Source organism: Sorex araneus, chromosome 6, assembly GCF_027595985.1.
Source record: "Sorex araneus isolate mSorAra2 chromosome 6, mSorAra2.pri, whole genome shotgun sequence".
Taxonomy (NCBI): domain Eukaryota; kingdom Metazoa; phylum Chordata; class Mammalia; order Eulipotyphla; family Soricidae; genus Sorex; species Sorex araneus.
In genome coordinates this window covers 20,355,273-20,370,803 of record NC_073307.1, presented here as the reverse complement: position 1 = coordinate 20,370,803, position 15,531 = coordinate 20,355,273, and the positions used below count along the sequence as shown (strand labels likewise).

At 40.1% G+C, this 15,531-nt stretch overlaps 1 long non-coding RNA gene across 1 annotated transcript in view; it reads right to left on the bottom strand.

The window, feature by feature from the left end:
- LOC129406118 (uncharacterized) overlaps positions 1-10,718 on the bottom strand; it is a 38,872-nt gene extending 28,154 nt beyond the window's left edge. Inside the window, exon 1 of the long non-coding RNA XR_008630804.1 lies at positions 10,580-10,718. This is a non-coding gene — a long non-coding RNA (uncharacterized LOC129406118). The remainder of the gene's footprint in view (positions 1-10,579) is intronic.
- Between the last annotated feature and the right edge of the window lie 4,813 nt (positions 10,719-15,531).

Here is a 15,531-nt window from a genome sequence, read left to right as displayed (position 1 = left end):
CGAGACTGCCCAAGCGTCCCACTGTTTCAAGTTCAAAACACATTTTTTTTCCCACACCACCAAATTCATAACTGTTTAAATGTCCATAAGATGGCGTACACCACGCCGCTTCCCCCCAGAGGGAAGAAAAACCAAAGAGGAAGGATATTTCCCCCCTTAGCCGATGTGGGGCAAAAGCTTAGTTCACAGTCTGGGGACATGGCCGCAAGCACTTGCTGGGTTCAGAAGTAATCTAGCTGGCTCTGAATCTTGGTCGTTCAGCAGCAAAGCGGCTGTGCAAATGCATGGCCACCCGGTTCGAATCCTTAAACCTTCTGCAACTTTCAAGTACAAATGGTTTCCCTACTTATATATTTTTTTTATATAATTGACTTAAAAGATTCTCAGTAGCTATCCTATAAAATATTTCACATTTTGAACTTGTCTAATTCTTTCCTCTCATGAGCAGACAGGATTAAACATTTCCTGGCAAGAGTACTACACATACAGACACACCTGCCCACACAGTCCCCCACATCCATATATTAATCCTATCAGAAGGCATATTGCGCAAAGCTGCTGCACTGTTGGTGATGTGAAGTTTGATCACTTGGATGAGGAAGGAACAGGTGTTCCATTTGTAGAAATATATCCATAACTTGCAATGTAGTAAGAGTATGAGAACTTGATTATCAGGAACTCAAGATGATTTTACCCAGTGGATTTAGCATCCATATATGTTGTTCATCAGTAACATCTACAATGGCAGGAATTTCCAAATATTTTTTTCTAATTCTAGACTTCCTTCTTAAGTAGCTATCTTTTTCCAAATAAAATTTTTCTCTATCCATCTCTCTTGTTCTTTTGAGTATCAATGAGGAAACCTTTTATTATGTTTGTATTTTTTTGTTATCCAAGCAATAGCACAGTGTGTAGGGCCTTTGCCTTCCAAGTGGCTGGCCCGGGTTCGATTCCTCTGTCCCTCTCAGAGAGCCTGGCAAGCTCCCCGTGGCATATTCGATATGCCAAAAACAGAAACAAGTCTCACAATAGGAGACGTTACTGGTGCCCACTTGAGCAAATCAATGAGCAACAGGATGACAGTGATAGTGATTTTTTTTTTTGGTCGGGGGCACATCTGGCAGTGTTCAGGGATCCCTCCAGGTGGGGCTCTGGGGATCTATGGGGTGGCCAAGGATTAAGCCCAGGTTAGCTACATGCGAGGCAATCACCTACCTTCTGCACTATCACTTTGTCCCTAAAACCTTTTGTTTCTGGGCCACACCCTGAGGAATTTACTCCTGGTGGTACTGGTGGCGGGGAACCATATGGGGTGCTGGGACTCAAACTTTGGTCAGTAGCATGCAAGACAAGCTCTCTCCCAGCCCCTTAAATACTTTCTTTCCAAGTTTTCACACATAACTGGTTTTCCTCCTCTATAGTTGGTTCTCCTCAGTCTTCTTGGTTGGCTCCTCCTCATCACAACGTCTTCATGCGGGGACCACTGCAAGGATTACTTCTTACACTTCTTTATCGATTTTATCTCCTCACTTTCTTAGTTATTTCAAATCCAATCTCAGAGATTTACAAATCACTTATTCACTGAAACACTCTTTAAATTTTATTATAATGACTTCTTTCTTGAACATCAGATTTGCATTTTCCTCTGCCTATTCACCATCTCCATATGGCTACCTAATTAATTAGCACCTCAAAGTCAACCTTCCTAAAAGCAAAACAATTTTTTTTTCAGTTTTGGGGTCATACCTGGTGATGCTCAGGGGTTATTCCTAGCTCTGCATTCAGCAATAACTCCTCGTAGTGCTTGAAGGAACTATATGGGGTGTAGGGTATCAAAACCAGGTTTACCACGTGCAAGAAAAGCGCATTACCTGCTGTACCATCTCTCCAGCCCCCAAATGCACATTCTTGATCAGTGTCCTTCAAATCTCTTCCCCATCATAGCCAGGAGCAATTAATCTTAAATCCTCAGGTCTTGTTCCTTTACCCATATCTGGCTTTTACTCAGCGGTTACTTCTCTGGGAAGCAAGACGCTCCACCAGCCTCCCAGCACTCTCCTCCTTATTTTTCTTTACGGAGCTGTTCGCCATCTATCTGTTGCTTAGTTTCCCTTCTTCCCTTGTTCTCCATGGACCTTGTTACTACCATTTTCAAACCTGTCATTTACTATAAATAGGGTCACTTATATTTTGGCCTGGACAATTCTATTATTTGAAGTCACTGCATATCTGCTGCAGCAGTTTTAGCTTCCACCTTTTATCTGTTTCTTTGATGTTTAGTTTTTAAGGTGAGTTACTCACTATATTTGGAAACTTTGAAGTCTAAAGTAAAAGTGGGTTCTTCTAGAGATAACTTGTTTTTTCCAGAGAAAAGCTTCGAGAGAAGGCTGACAGCAATAAAAAGTTTAATCTTCAATTTAAGGTTCTCCCCACAACTTCCAAACACATAAACTACAAAACTATATGAAGGCCAGAGGGGTTCCAAAATCTCAGTGATGATTCCTACCCATATCCTCCCGCCTGGCTGGGGATTGATAATTTTGTAATTCCTGGGGTAAAAATTATATCTGGCTCATCTAACACTGAGGTGGATCCCTTTCAAAGTCTTCCTTTGATGCAGGAAACTCTCCCACTAGGCTCTCCACTGTGGTTGAAAATCTTTTTCACCTGGTCTTTGTGTTAAATATAAAAGTGATTTCAATTACAAAACACAAGAAACAAATGAATAGGAACTAACTCATGATAAATGTAAAATCATAGATGAATTTTAAAGTGTTATGCTAAATAGTGCTTGATACAAAAGGGACTTTGAAGTTTTTTTTTTTTTATAAGAACAGAATCAGACCAAGGTTAACAGAGGCTGCAGGTTAGGAGTGGGTGTGTGAGATAATGTTTTGAAAATATTCTGCATCTTGATTATGGTAGTAGCTAAGTGATTATGTATGTATACCTTAAAAGGGTAACTGCTATAAGTGGAAATTATATCTTAAGAAACTCAACTTTAAGCTGCTCTCTCTTTCTCTCTCACACACCACCACTACCCCAAACTCCCAAGTTCAAATGTGTCCAGTTCTACAAAGGCCTCCAAGTCTCCAGGTGGGAACTGGTATTGGTGGGCTGATTTCTTCCTGAGTTCCCAGACTAAATTTATTCACTGCTATGTCAGTAAAATATACAGCAATCCTGAAACATCACAGGAATTCTATAAATATTTGTTAATTGACTAGGAGTTTTAGGCCGTGGATCTCAAATTTTCAAGGTCAAAAATCACTCTCACGAGGGGCTATGGCAGCCTGCAGGAATGAGAAAAGCACAAGTGGAGTCAGCCTGATTTCCAGGAAAACTTATTTGCAACCAATTGGGGAAGGGGGTGGGCTCAGTTTCCTCATATGCTAGATGAGATCTGTACTAGTTGTCTCATAAGCTCCTTAGGCAGAAAAAATTGCAATTTTAACTGCCCATACACAATCTATTTTTACCTCTTCCACACAGATGTTCAAGAATAAAAGAGGGTAAACATCAATTATGTTATCTTGAGTTATTAAATTTCAGAAACAATGTATTTCTTTCAGCGTCATAGTCAGATCCAATCAGAAGTAATGCATCATCTAATACATATTTATCAATAAATTATATTTATCGTGATTATTTTTGAGGAGAGTCTCTTTATAGACTATAGAGACTATAAAACAATGCTCCCGGAAGAGAGCGATGCAGAGTCTCTTGCTCTGTGCCTGGCTGTCTTCACCGGGGCCCCTTGGAGCAGGGCAGGCTGAGTTTCCCTCCCCGACCCGAGGAGAGCCCCGGCAGCCGAAGACCTCCAGAACACAGCCACAGCCATGCTCAAGGCCCCTCTCCACACGTTCAGACGAGCCTCACGCATGAAGGAACCAGCAAAGGAACCCAGGTGTGCGGGACCCAGGGCTGAGATCTCCAAGCCTGCTCGGATTAGGACTGGGCCTCCTCCACCAACTCCCCATTTTCCAGTATCTTGGCAGCCACACCCCACAAGCTGCCCCCAGCCCATGTAATCCCATCAACTGCCAAGATCCAGAGACTATAAAATAATGCTTCTGGGAGCTTGTGGCTGCGCGACCTCTTATAACCTAGTTCTCCCTCTCAGAGAGCCTGGCAAGGTACCAAGAGCATCCTGCCTGCATGGCAGAGCCTGGCAAGCTCTACATGGCATATTCTATATGCCAAATACAGTAACAATGATGGGTCTCAATCCTCTGACCCTGAAAGAGCCTCCAATGCAGCACCGCTGGGAAGAACAAGTAAAGAGAGGTTGCTAACACTGTTTACAATTTGGTACATCAAGACAATGGAATACTATGCAGCTGTTAGAAAAGATGAAGTCGTGAAATTTGCATATAAGTGGGTCAACATGGAAAGTATCATGTTAAGTGAAATGAGTCAGAAAGAGAGAGACAGACATAGAAAGATCACACTCATTTGTGGAATATAAAATAACAGAGTGGGAGGCTAACACCCAAGAATAGTAGAGATAAGGACCAGGAGATCTGTCCCACAGCTTGGAAACTGGCCTCACATGCTGGGAGCAAAGGCAGCTCAGATAGAGAAGGAAACATCAAGTAGAGGATGTTGGGAGGACCCATTTGGGTTGGAAAATGCGAGACGAAAGCAGACTATAGACTGAACATGAAGGCCACTCAATACCTCTATTGCAAGCTACAACACCCAAAAGGAGAGAGAACAAATGGGAATTCCCTGCCACAGAGGCAGGGTGGGGTGGTAAGGGATGGGGCGGGGGTGGTGAGAGGGATACTGGGACCATTGGTGGAAGTGAATGGGCACTGGTGGAGGGATGGATAAACAATCACTGTATGAGTGAAATGCAAACACAAAAGTTAATAAGTTTGTAGCTGTACATCACAGTGATTCTCTAATTAAAAAAATTTAAAAAAAGAGAGGCTGCTAAAATCTCAGGGGTGGACTAATGGAGACATTACTGGTACCCACTCAAGCAAATTAATGAACAATGGGATGACAGTGATACAGTGATATTTTTGAAGAATTGGCATAAGGGAAAGGGCTTAATTTGTACGGAATTCACAGAAGTTCATGAGAGTGAATTAATGAACAATTAGTTCTGTTGGAAAATGTTGAAAGAGGTAAGAGAATGTTTTTTAAGAAATGATCCTTTACCCAGGGGCACAGCATGAGGACATAGATCAACTGCCTTGGAAATGCTTGGTCATGAGTTCAAATCCCTGTGCCGCACATGTACTGAGCACTATCATGGCGGCTGCTCTGTAGCCTATGATCCCTGGAACTGCAGCGATTTCTGGCAACATCCAAGTGTGTGAGGGGACACCATCCAAAGGTAACACTGCAAACAATGCAACTCAAAGAGATATACAAGCACCATAGCCAGGAAGGACTACCTCTTATGAGCACATGTGTGAGCACAGCAGTGATCCCCCAGCAAGCACACAAACATAACTTGTGTACCTCAACTAAAGCGTGAGCCCCAGAGAGCACATGAGCAAGCACCACAACTAAAGGAGTGCAAATGTAAGGAGCACTGTGGCAGGTGTGTGAGGACCCTCAGTAAGCACCACAGCAAACCCAGCCATGGCAAAAGCAACAGTGATGAGAAGGACTAGGGAGTAGGAATAAAAAATTGAAAAAATGTTTCTAAAATGATCTGAAAGAAAATTTTTTAAAGATTAATAAAGCTGTCACCTGATGGCAATATTTGTCAGCTAACATACAATCCTTAATAAATGTTAATTACTGCATAAATTACCTTTACACGTGAAAATTACAACTGATCATTTACCCATAATAATAAATAATCAAACAGTCATTTTAGTCCTTCTCTGTTTTGGCAGCCTAGGTTGGCCCTAAGATATTGTCAGCCTCTCCTTGTTTGTTCTTTTTAATGTTGCCGTTTTGGGGGCTTTTCCAGGGTCACGGGAATGAGGCCCATTGTTGTTACTGTTTTTGGCATATTGAATATGCCACGGGTAGCTTGCCAGGCTCTGCTGTGCGAGAGGGATACTCTTGGTAGCTTGCCAGGCTCTCCAAGAGGGATGGAGGCTTTTAGGGTGGCCTCCAATTGCCATGAATGGTTTGATGCTCTTCGTGTTCCTGGAGCGAGCAGACGCCATTAGGCTACACTAGCATGTGACAGAGACGATTGGAGACATTACTGGCGCCCATTCGAACAAATCGATGAACAACGGGATGACAAGTGATACAAATGACACAAGTGAATAAATAATCAATTTTAAAGGGGTTTGAAAGTCATTAAGAAGTACTAAAGCAGGTCATCCTAAAGGATAGAAAAATAATCATATGATCATGGGAGGGAGGCGTTACTGGCACGCCCTCCGCCTAGATAAGATCCGGAGCTGCTGCGCACAACGGACCCTCTGCTCCTAAAGACTATGATCCGAGAGGTCTTCTAACCCATTTTGGCACCCAGAGCGGCTTCTTACAGAAATGCATCTAGACTGAACTGAACTAAAATATCAGAAATCCAAAACCACGCGGCTGCTGTTGCGGCCGCGCGAGCTCATAGAGTCTTCATTCTCAGCAATGAAAAGAAATTATTAAATGACGCCTTTTCAGCAGGCCTTATTGTTGGGGGAAAATTCCAAACAATAATAGTGAGTTCTCTATTGAAATATTGAATGTATTCAAAGTATAGAGAGAATAAAGTGAAGACCATTAGCTACTTAGGCGGGGGATGGGTGGGAAAGGGGTATATTGGGGTTCTTGGTGGTGGAACATGTGCACTGGTGAAGGGATGGGGGTTTAATCATTATATGACTGAGACTTAAACCTGAAATCGTTGTATTTTTTCATGGTGATTCAATAAAATAAAAATAAAAATAAATAATAATCATATGAGTTTACATTTTTCTTTCCATTCTTCCATTGGTGCTAACCCTGTGTGTATTGTTTCCCTGTGGTTCTGTGAAGTGGAGAATTTGCAAGATGTACAAGCCTGGTAATCAAAACAGCAATAGCTGAAAACTGCCCACTTCTCGTATAAACATGGATAACACTAAGAACTGTGTGCAAACATCAGTGCATCCCATGGAGGCCTGGAAATATGTCTGAAAGCCACTGGTTTAGATGAGCCAGGAAGAAGTTAAAAGAGCTGTCCACAAAGGAAGGCCACTCTTCTACTTCAAGGCAGAGTAGGCATCTAGGACTTGAGAAGAGGGGAAGAATATAAAACAATTTCCATTATCACAAAGCAAAGTCAGAAAATGAAAGTAGTGGGGCTAGAGCAAGAGTACAGAGAGGGTTTGCTTGCCTTGCATTCGGAAGATCGGGGTTTCCCTGGCACTTCATATGGTTCCCCGAGCCCACCAGGAGTGATCCCTGAGCACAGACCCAGAAGCAAGCCCGGAGCACTGTCAGATGTGCCCCCCCCCCAAAAAAAAACCCCAGAAGAAAACAAATAGAATAAGAAAATAGGGAGACTTGCTTTAATATTTCTTAATGACTTTCAAACCCCTTCAAAAACTATGAAAAAACTAGATTTCCTCTAGGTTTTCATAATTACAGTGAGAAAAATCTGTTTTTGACCTAATAGCAAGGAATTGTGAATTTATATATACAGACCATCAATCATGGCATAATCTCTATTCCAAGTCACCCTATATAATAGGAATCCAATCTGTTAAATATTCCCACAGCGAATCTTCACCTTAGATTTTTGTTTACTCACTGTACTACTCTCCTCCACCCCCTTTTTTTTATAATATCATACCATTTCAAACATTCAATGTAATTATCTGTGACTGTGGGCATCAACTATAATGTTAATTCTTTGAGGGCACAACACTATCTTGTACTCTGCTCTTTCCCATGTACTATGCGCCCTGCAGAAGTTCATTCTGTATTTTTAGGAAGAGCAAATAAATGGCAGCCTTTAGGCTTATGTTTAGACACCTAGCAATTCTGCTTGTTTTTTTTTCTGCTTGGTTTTTATCTATTTTATCTTTCTCTCATAGAAAGGGAATGGGGTCTCTTGGATCCTCCAGAAAAGCTTTCTCTCCTAGCTGGTTTCAGTCCAGAGACCTATCTCAGACTTGGGTCAAAAGTCTGCTATAATGATTTTGTGTTGTCTAAAAGCACTACTTTTTTGTAATTTGTTAAATGGCAAATATGAAAAATAACACAAGGAACATTAGACTGAAAGGTTAGAGAAAGCTTCTCCTAAAAGGTGTCATTAATCTGAGAGCTGAAGGATTAGAGGAAGTCTGTCCTGCAAAGAGCTGGCCAAAATGCATTCTGGGCAGTGAAAACAGTTCAGCATAGATTGATAAGAAATAAATTTATATTAGAAATAGATGGCAAGGCAGAGTAATTCATGTGTAGTGACTGTAGTGCTCTTTGTCCACCACCAATGTTCCCAGTATCCCTCCCTCCCATTTATGCCCCTCTCCACCCCTGCCCCCCCCGCCCCCCCGCCTCTGTGACAGGGGCATTCCCTTTTACTCTCTCTCTCTCCTTTAGGGTGTTGTGGTTTGTAATACAGGTATTAAGTGGCCATCATGTTCGGTCTATAGTCTACTTTCAGCACACATCAGCTTTTTAAAATTAATTCTGGATTCTAGGGTAAATGATATTATTCAATTTTATATACTTGTGTGGATCCTGGTGCAGCATACATGAAGTTTAGTATATGCATGGAAAATTTGTAAGTCTTGATGTACATAATTCTACAAAAATAATGGTGTGCAATATAAAACATCATAGCACAGAAAGATTATGAAACTGCAGGTCAAATGGTTCTTTTTCAAGTATTCATATATCCTATAAGGACACTTTATTCCTGTCCCCTCCATACCAGCATTATGAGTATCATACTCACTTTAATTTATTAATGAAAAGATGATGTTTAAACACATCTAGATAATATAATAACTAAAGGAGAGGAAAATGCAAGGCTACATAAAATTTAGGTTCATGATCCCCAGAAAATATTTAATTTTACCAGTTTGAAATCCAGTCAGATGAATCCTGAGACAAAAATATGTAGAAGAGAACATGCATGTCCAATTAATGGGGCTTCTGGCTGTCTGCCCAAGGAGATTCTTCAAAATCTCACAATGCAATACAGCTTCCCTGTGCCCCTACACTCACACACACACACACACACACACACACACACACACAATGAAGTTAAATGGAATGCCTGTCCTGAATTCAGAGGGTTCCACCCGACAATAAATTAACTTTGTATAGCATGCTTTATTGCTCTGTCCAGCGTTTGGTCATTCTTCCTCTCATTGTCTCACTCCCTGAGTGATTTGCTTTGCTTGTTCTATAGTAGGGATGACTCAGCCTTTCCTCTTTATCCCAGACCCACCCTTCCCCCACCCCAACTTTTGTTCCTCGAGTAGCACAGTGGAGCAAATCCCTTATTGTTGCTGCTCCAGTTTACTGTGTCTGAGAAATAAAAGGCATCTTGCCTCTTTGAAATCTTCCTTAAATGACAGTCCTCATCTCAACAGTGGTTTTGCAATTCACTGAGGTTAGTGATCCCAAATATCCATAATTTCTAAGGGTGGGGCTGCTTTTCACCCATGCTGCCACTACCTGCCCTGCCCCCCAAATAACTACTGCAGTGCCCCTCTGCAGTCCTAAACCAGGAGAAGCCAGAGCAGCCACACACCCAAGGCTGACAAGGCGGGCACTCTGCCAAGATCCGCAGCGCTCCCTCTACACCTTCCATGGTCTATATTTGAAGAGCCTAGTAAATTAATTTCCCCAGGGCACGGGAGGGGGGGGGAGGTAAGGGGATGGGGGAGGGATTCTTAGAGATGAAAAATGCAGTTTACTCGCCCTCTGCTGGTCGAAGACCTGAATTATCACAGCTCAAACAGTGAGAAGGAAATCAGAAGAACATGAATTACAGCTACAGCTCTAGCTTAATTTGTCAGCCCTTATTTGTTCACTTTAAATAGCTACTGTTCTCCCTCTACCTTCTTAATGAAGACTTAAACACCGATACTAATTGCATACTATGCTGGTCCTGAGCCCATTTTCATTGTCCTTGGTTTTTGTCATTCTAAGATGAAAATTAAAACCTGAAAATGTGTTCTTTTTGTCTAATGTGTTGCTATGCAACTGAGGAAAAAAATGACACCTAAACTATCACTTCTAGAGCACACTTTTGCTTCAAAAATAGCCCGAGACTGTCTAAAACAAAATTCAAATGAACAAAGAGAGCTGCTGTTTGTGTTTTTGAGACATACTATAATTGAAAGACTGTAAGCATTTTGTTCCTAACACTGACTTCTCAGGAAAGCTGACAGCAGCTTTGTGCAAGATGAGGTACCAACTGCCATAATTCACACAGACTTTAGTACCGCCTTTGCTGTCCTACGCATTTTGTCGGAATGAACCAATGCACAGAGGTTGGATACTCTACTATCTGTCATGCAATAAGACAGCATTTACAAATGTGCACTTTAGGATCTGACAGGTAGTAAGAAAGAAAAATTAAAATGATTTTGTAATATGGAATATCTTTTATGATCAACTGGTTCCTCTGCCAGTTTAATCGTCACAAATCAAGAATTCCTACCGTATCCCCCCTCCATATCTGGCACTGTAGGTTCGTCAGTCACGCGTCTGTTGGAACCAGGTGGGATTGGTCAATTCCTTTGTCAGGTGAAAATCTCTGCAGCGAGTCATGGGACTAAACTGGGCGGTGTCGCTGTCCGCGTCTCGGGTGCTGAACTATGGGCGTGGCCAGAGGTTTCCTATCCATGACAACTTCCGGTAGGGCGGGGTTGGGGGGCTTGGCTCCAAAGAGTGGATTCCATCTGCCTCCTGGTGGTGAATCAGGAAATTGCTTCAGATAAAGTTTAGAAAGGACCTTTTTCTGGATAAAGACCCTTAAATTCTTTAGAAAACAAGTTGGAGGATTTGGATCTTGGACTTCAGGTTTCTGGGGTATGTGTTTATTTTTAAGAGCCCCTTATTATTTGTCTTTTGGGGGTATCTGGCAATTTTCACACGCTATGGAAAATGCAGACTTTCCAGAGTTAACTCCTACCCAATAATTCACAGAAACACAAATTTTCTCAATCATTTACCCAATACACCTTATTATATAATTACTTAGAAAGTATTCTGCATATTTTTTATTTAGAAGTAGTAACTGAAATATCTTCAGAGTACATTTGCAGTCAAATGGTCTATCCCTGAGCTATCCCTTCCCAGTACATGTAACTAAAAGAAATATGAACGATGCTCTATTCCGTTAGCCAAATACTCTGGAGTTGAGTACTACTTTGATTTCAACTTACAGAATATAAAAAAACACATGCAACTATGTTTATAAAGCACTAAGTATTTGTATTAAGATTTTTACAAGGGAAATTCTTGCTTCTTTTCATTTTCTTTCAGGTCTAATATAAAGTATCAGAGTTGAAAATAAGAAAACTCCTGGTATGGTTATTTTATTCTGTACTTTTCACACTATGAGCTTTTATACAATGATGAATCATTATATTTACATTCATTTAGAGTGTGGCAGACCCACACCTGGACAGAAACCCACAGTGTGACAGACCCACACCTGGACAGAGATAGTGTGATAGAGACCCACAGCATGACAGACCCATTCCTGGTACAGAAAGATAAAATAAGAAATATTTATATCCAACCTGGATTGGAGCGATAGCACAGCAGGTAGGGCATTTGCCTTGCAACCAGTCGACCCAGGTTAGATTCCTCCATCCCTCTCAGGCTAGAGCCCGGTAAGCTACCGAGAGTATCTCTCTTGCACAGCAGACCCTGGCAAGCTACCCGTGGCATATTCGATATGCCAAAAAAAGTAACAGCAAGTCTCACAATGGAGACATTACTGGTGCCCGCTTGAGCAAATCAATGAACAATGGGATGACAGTGCTACAGTGCAGTGCTATATCCAACCTCAGATGGGGAGCCCTTTAGGTTACTAAGTAGACACAGTTTGAGAATTAGGAAGAAAAACATAACAGAATAAAAGGGGTAATAAAATGCTTCAAATGTTATTATAAGGGGCTGGAGCAATAGCACAGCGGGTAGGGTGTTTGTCTTGCACGCGGCCGACCCGGGTTCAATTCCCAGCATCCCATATGGTCCCCTGAGCACCACCAGGGGTAATTCCTGAGTGCAGAGCCAGGAGTAACCCCTGTGTATTGCCAAGTGTGACCCAAAAAGCAAAAAAAAATAAATAAAATAAAATGTTATTATAAAAACACTAAAGAGTACAGTAAATATGATTTTTAGAAGTGATGATATATTTTTCCTAATTTAGTATCACTCCACATTTTCAAATTAGTGACTGCTACACAGATGTATATAGATATATGAATTAAAGTATAAAATCAATTCTAGCAAATGGAGTAAAGCTAACTTTTTTCTAGAACAAATTTAATAATCTCAGAAAAATAGACATATCTAGGAAACAAATATGGCCTTGGTGTCTAATTCACTTAATAATCAGTATTCATATCATTGTACTCATTTGTGGATTTTAACACTGAAAAACAGTTATGATTTGTTTAAGGAATAAATCCTTATTTTCAAAATATCAATTTAAATTAAAATTTAGGTGCTAAATTTGGGGTTACTTGAACTGTCTTCAATCATGAAAAGACATAAGTTAGAAGAATTCTTACTTTATCCTGTTTCATTTGATTAAATTGGGAAGTTTTCTAAACAGTTGTCAAATTTAATGGAAAGACTCCCATAACCTATATTATGGGGTCAACATGGAAACAAATAAGAATTATAAAGAACATGAAAGCCATCTGTCTATAATAAGAGTGAAATATGAACTTAGTCTATAAATGGTACTGGTTTATATTACAGCTTCTTATGTGACTGTGGAAAATGAAACATTATACACAAACCCATATGGCAAACAATGAGAGGCATTGTCATTAAAGGAGCAGATGGTAGGTCGAGAGCAGCTGCAATAAACCCAGTTGCCTAAGAAAGACTTCTAGAGCCCCAAAGTCTCCTGTTTCTGTCAAAATGAATGCATTAAGAGACAATGGAAGTATACAACCTGGAAATAGGAAAGTTTTAAACTACAGGTGTGATCTCAAGTTTTAAAATACGTATGCTTCCCAAAACAGCTCCGTCTTAAATATATATAAAAGAATATTAGAATAACCATAATACTTATAAACAAATATGACAACAACAATAAGCATCATACATATGAAAACTCCAGGACTTAAAGTTTGTATACAGTAATAGAAACAACAAATGAGGAAATTCTCCAATATTCTTGTCTTGAAATTTTTTTTCTGAAGTAAGTGGAAAAATGTGAAAAAAGTCTCAGCAAAAAAATTTCAGAAGCATATAAACCTATGAAGTAAATGTAAATAAATAGGCTCAAGTGACACAGTGACACATATTAAAATTAGAATAGCTTTTAGTCAAAACTAATTTTTTAAACAGGAAACAATCTAATAGAACAGAATGTGGAGTAAATATACTTTATCCACTAACAAATCCGGTTACAATTCTCTGGCTTGTCTGAGTAGATTTTTCAACAAACAAAATAAAATTGGCACCCAGGTAACAGTGTCACAATACCAAACTCCTTCAGTGTATAAATCCGAAAATAGATGACATTTTAGAGAAGGTTTAGGTTTACACAAAAGTGAGCCTGAGATAATATATCCCCACCTGAACACAGGCACAGTCTCCCCATGAAGAATATCCCACTATCGTACTTGATCTCCACTAGAGCAGTTTATCATGGACCAACAGCAACACAGTATTTTCTCTCAAAGCCCCCAGTTTAGACCAGGGTTCACTTTGTACTGTACATTATGTGATTATGTGGATTTTGACAGATTTATGACATGCAGTCACCATTATTGCAGCATACAAAATAGTCACTCCTCATTTAAAAGTCTTCTTTTGTTTTCTCACCAAGACCGGGAGCAGGCAAAGATGTTTCCTGTTTCCTCTCACCATTTACTTCTGTGTGTGTGTGTGTGTGTGTATGTGCCACACCCAGCAGTGCTTAAGGGCTTTTATTTATTCCTGGTTCTGCTCTCAGGGATCACTCCTGGCAGGGGTTGGGGGATTTTTTTGGGTGCCAGGTATTGAACCTGGGTTTGCCACATATAAGGCACGTGCCCTACCCTCTGTACTAACACACCTGCCTTCTCACCACAGCTTTTAAATACTCCAAGTACTAGTTAATGCAATAAAACAAGAAAAGGTATACTCATTGGAAAGCAGTTCTGCTCACACTACATCACCAACGCCAGAAGGTACATGATTGGAAAGAAAAAATAAAGTACTTTTGCTTAAAGATGATGCAGTTGTCTATGAACAGATTATCACAGGGACCAGAAAGATAACACAATAGTCTGGAGCACATGCTTTGCATGTGGAAGGCCTGGACTGGATCCCTGGAACTGCCTAGTTCCTCAAGCAGAGAGCAGCCATTGGGTGTGACCGCCCCAAATATCATAAGCAAAAAATGAATAAAAGAAAGAACTGATGAAAAAACCCTCTCTTGGAAGCAGTTACAGTAAGGTTGAAGGATAGAAGTCTGAAATACAAATGTCAAATCACTTTTCTACATACTATCAATGAACAAGTGGAATTAAAAAAAAACACCACAATGCCATTACATTAGCATCTGAAAAAATAATACTTGGGTGTAAATCAAATAAAATATGCACATGAGCTATATGAAGAAAACTACAAAACTCTGACGAAGCAAAACTAAATACAAGAAAATTCATATTGTTTAATAGAAAGATTCAATATGAAAGGATGTCAATTCCTGCCAACTTCCACATTCAATATGATTTTAAGCGAATACCAGTGGATTATTAATTTTTAGAGACATGTTTTTATTTCTGACATATAAGATAATAATTTAATAAATTTAATAATTTGAAACACTCATGTAAATGAAGAGTTATGATCAAATACCAGGCAGAGAAAAATAAAAGAAATAAAAAGATCTTAAAAGGGAACTATTCTGGACAGTTGTGGATGGTCACTGTAATTGAGTTATGAAATAATGAGAGAATGTCCCATAAGAGGTAAATAGGAGTTACATTTATAGTTTAGGGGTGTTAGCACTCTTGCAGAACTATAAACTGCACAAAATATAAACAAAAACAAAACACTATCTGAAATCGCAGGACTATACAGGAATGCAGATGAACTTCAAAAGGAAGACAAGACTTAAAAAAGGGTCACAGTTCTAACTAGGGCCATGAAGTACATGGGATCAATCTCAGGATTTCTCACATACTAGAAATATGTTCTACCACTTGACCTATCTCTTTAGCCCTAGGGCAAGCCAAATTTTTGCAGCATATGTCAAGTCATTCTGCTGTATTATTTTCTATGGTTGCCTAACAGCTTACCACAGACAAGAAGGAGTAAAAAATAAACCAAAAAAATTCCTCATAATTCTGGAGGCTGGGTGCAAAATCTAGTCATCAATCTTCCTCCCTCTGAAGACTTTAGGAGAATTCTTTCTTGGCTCTTATAGAATCT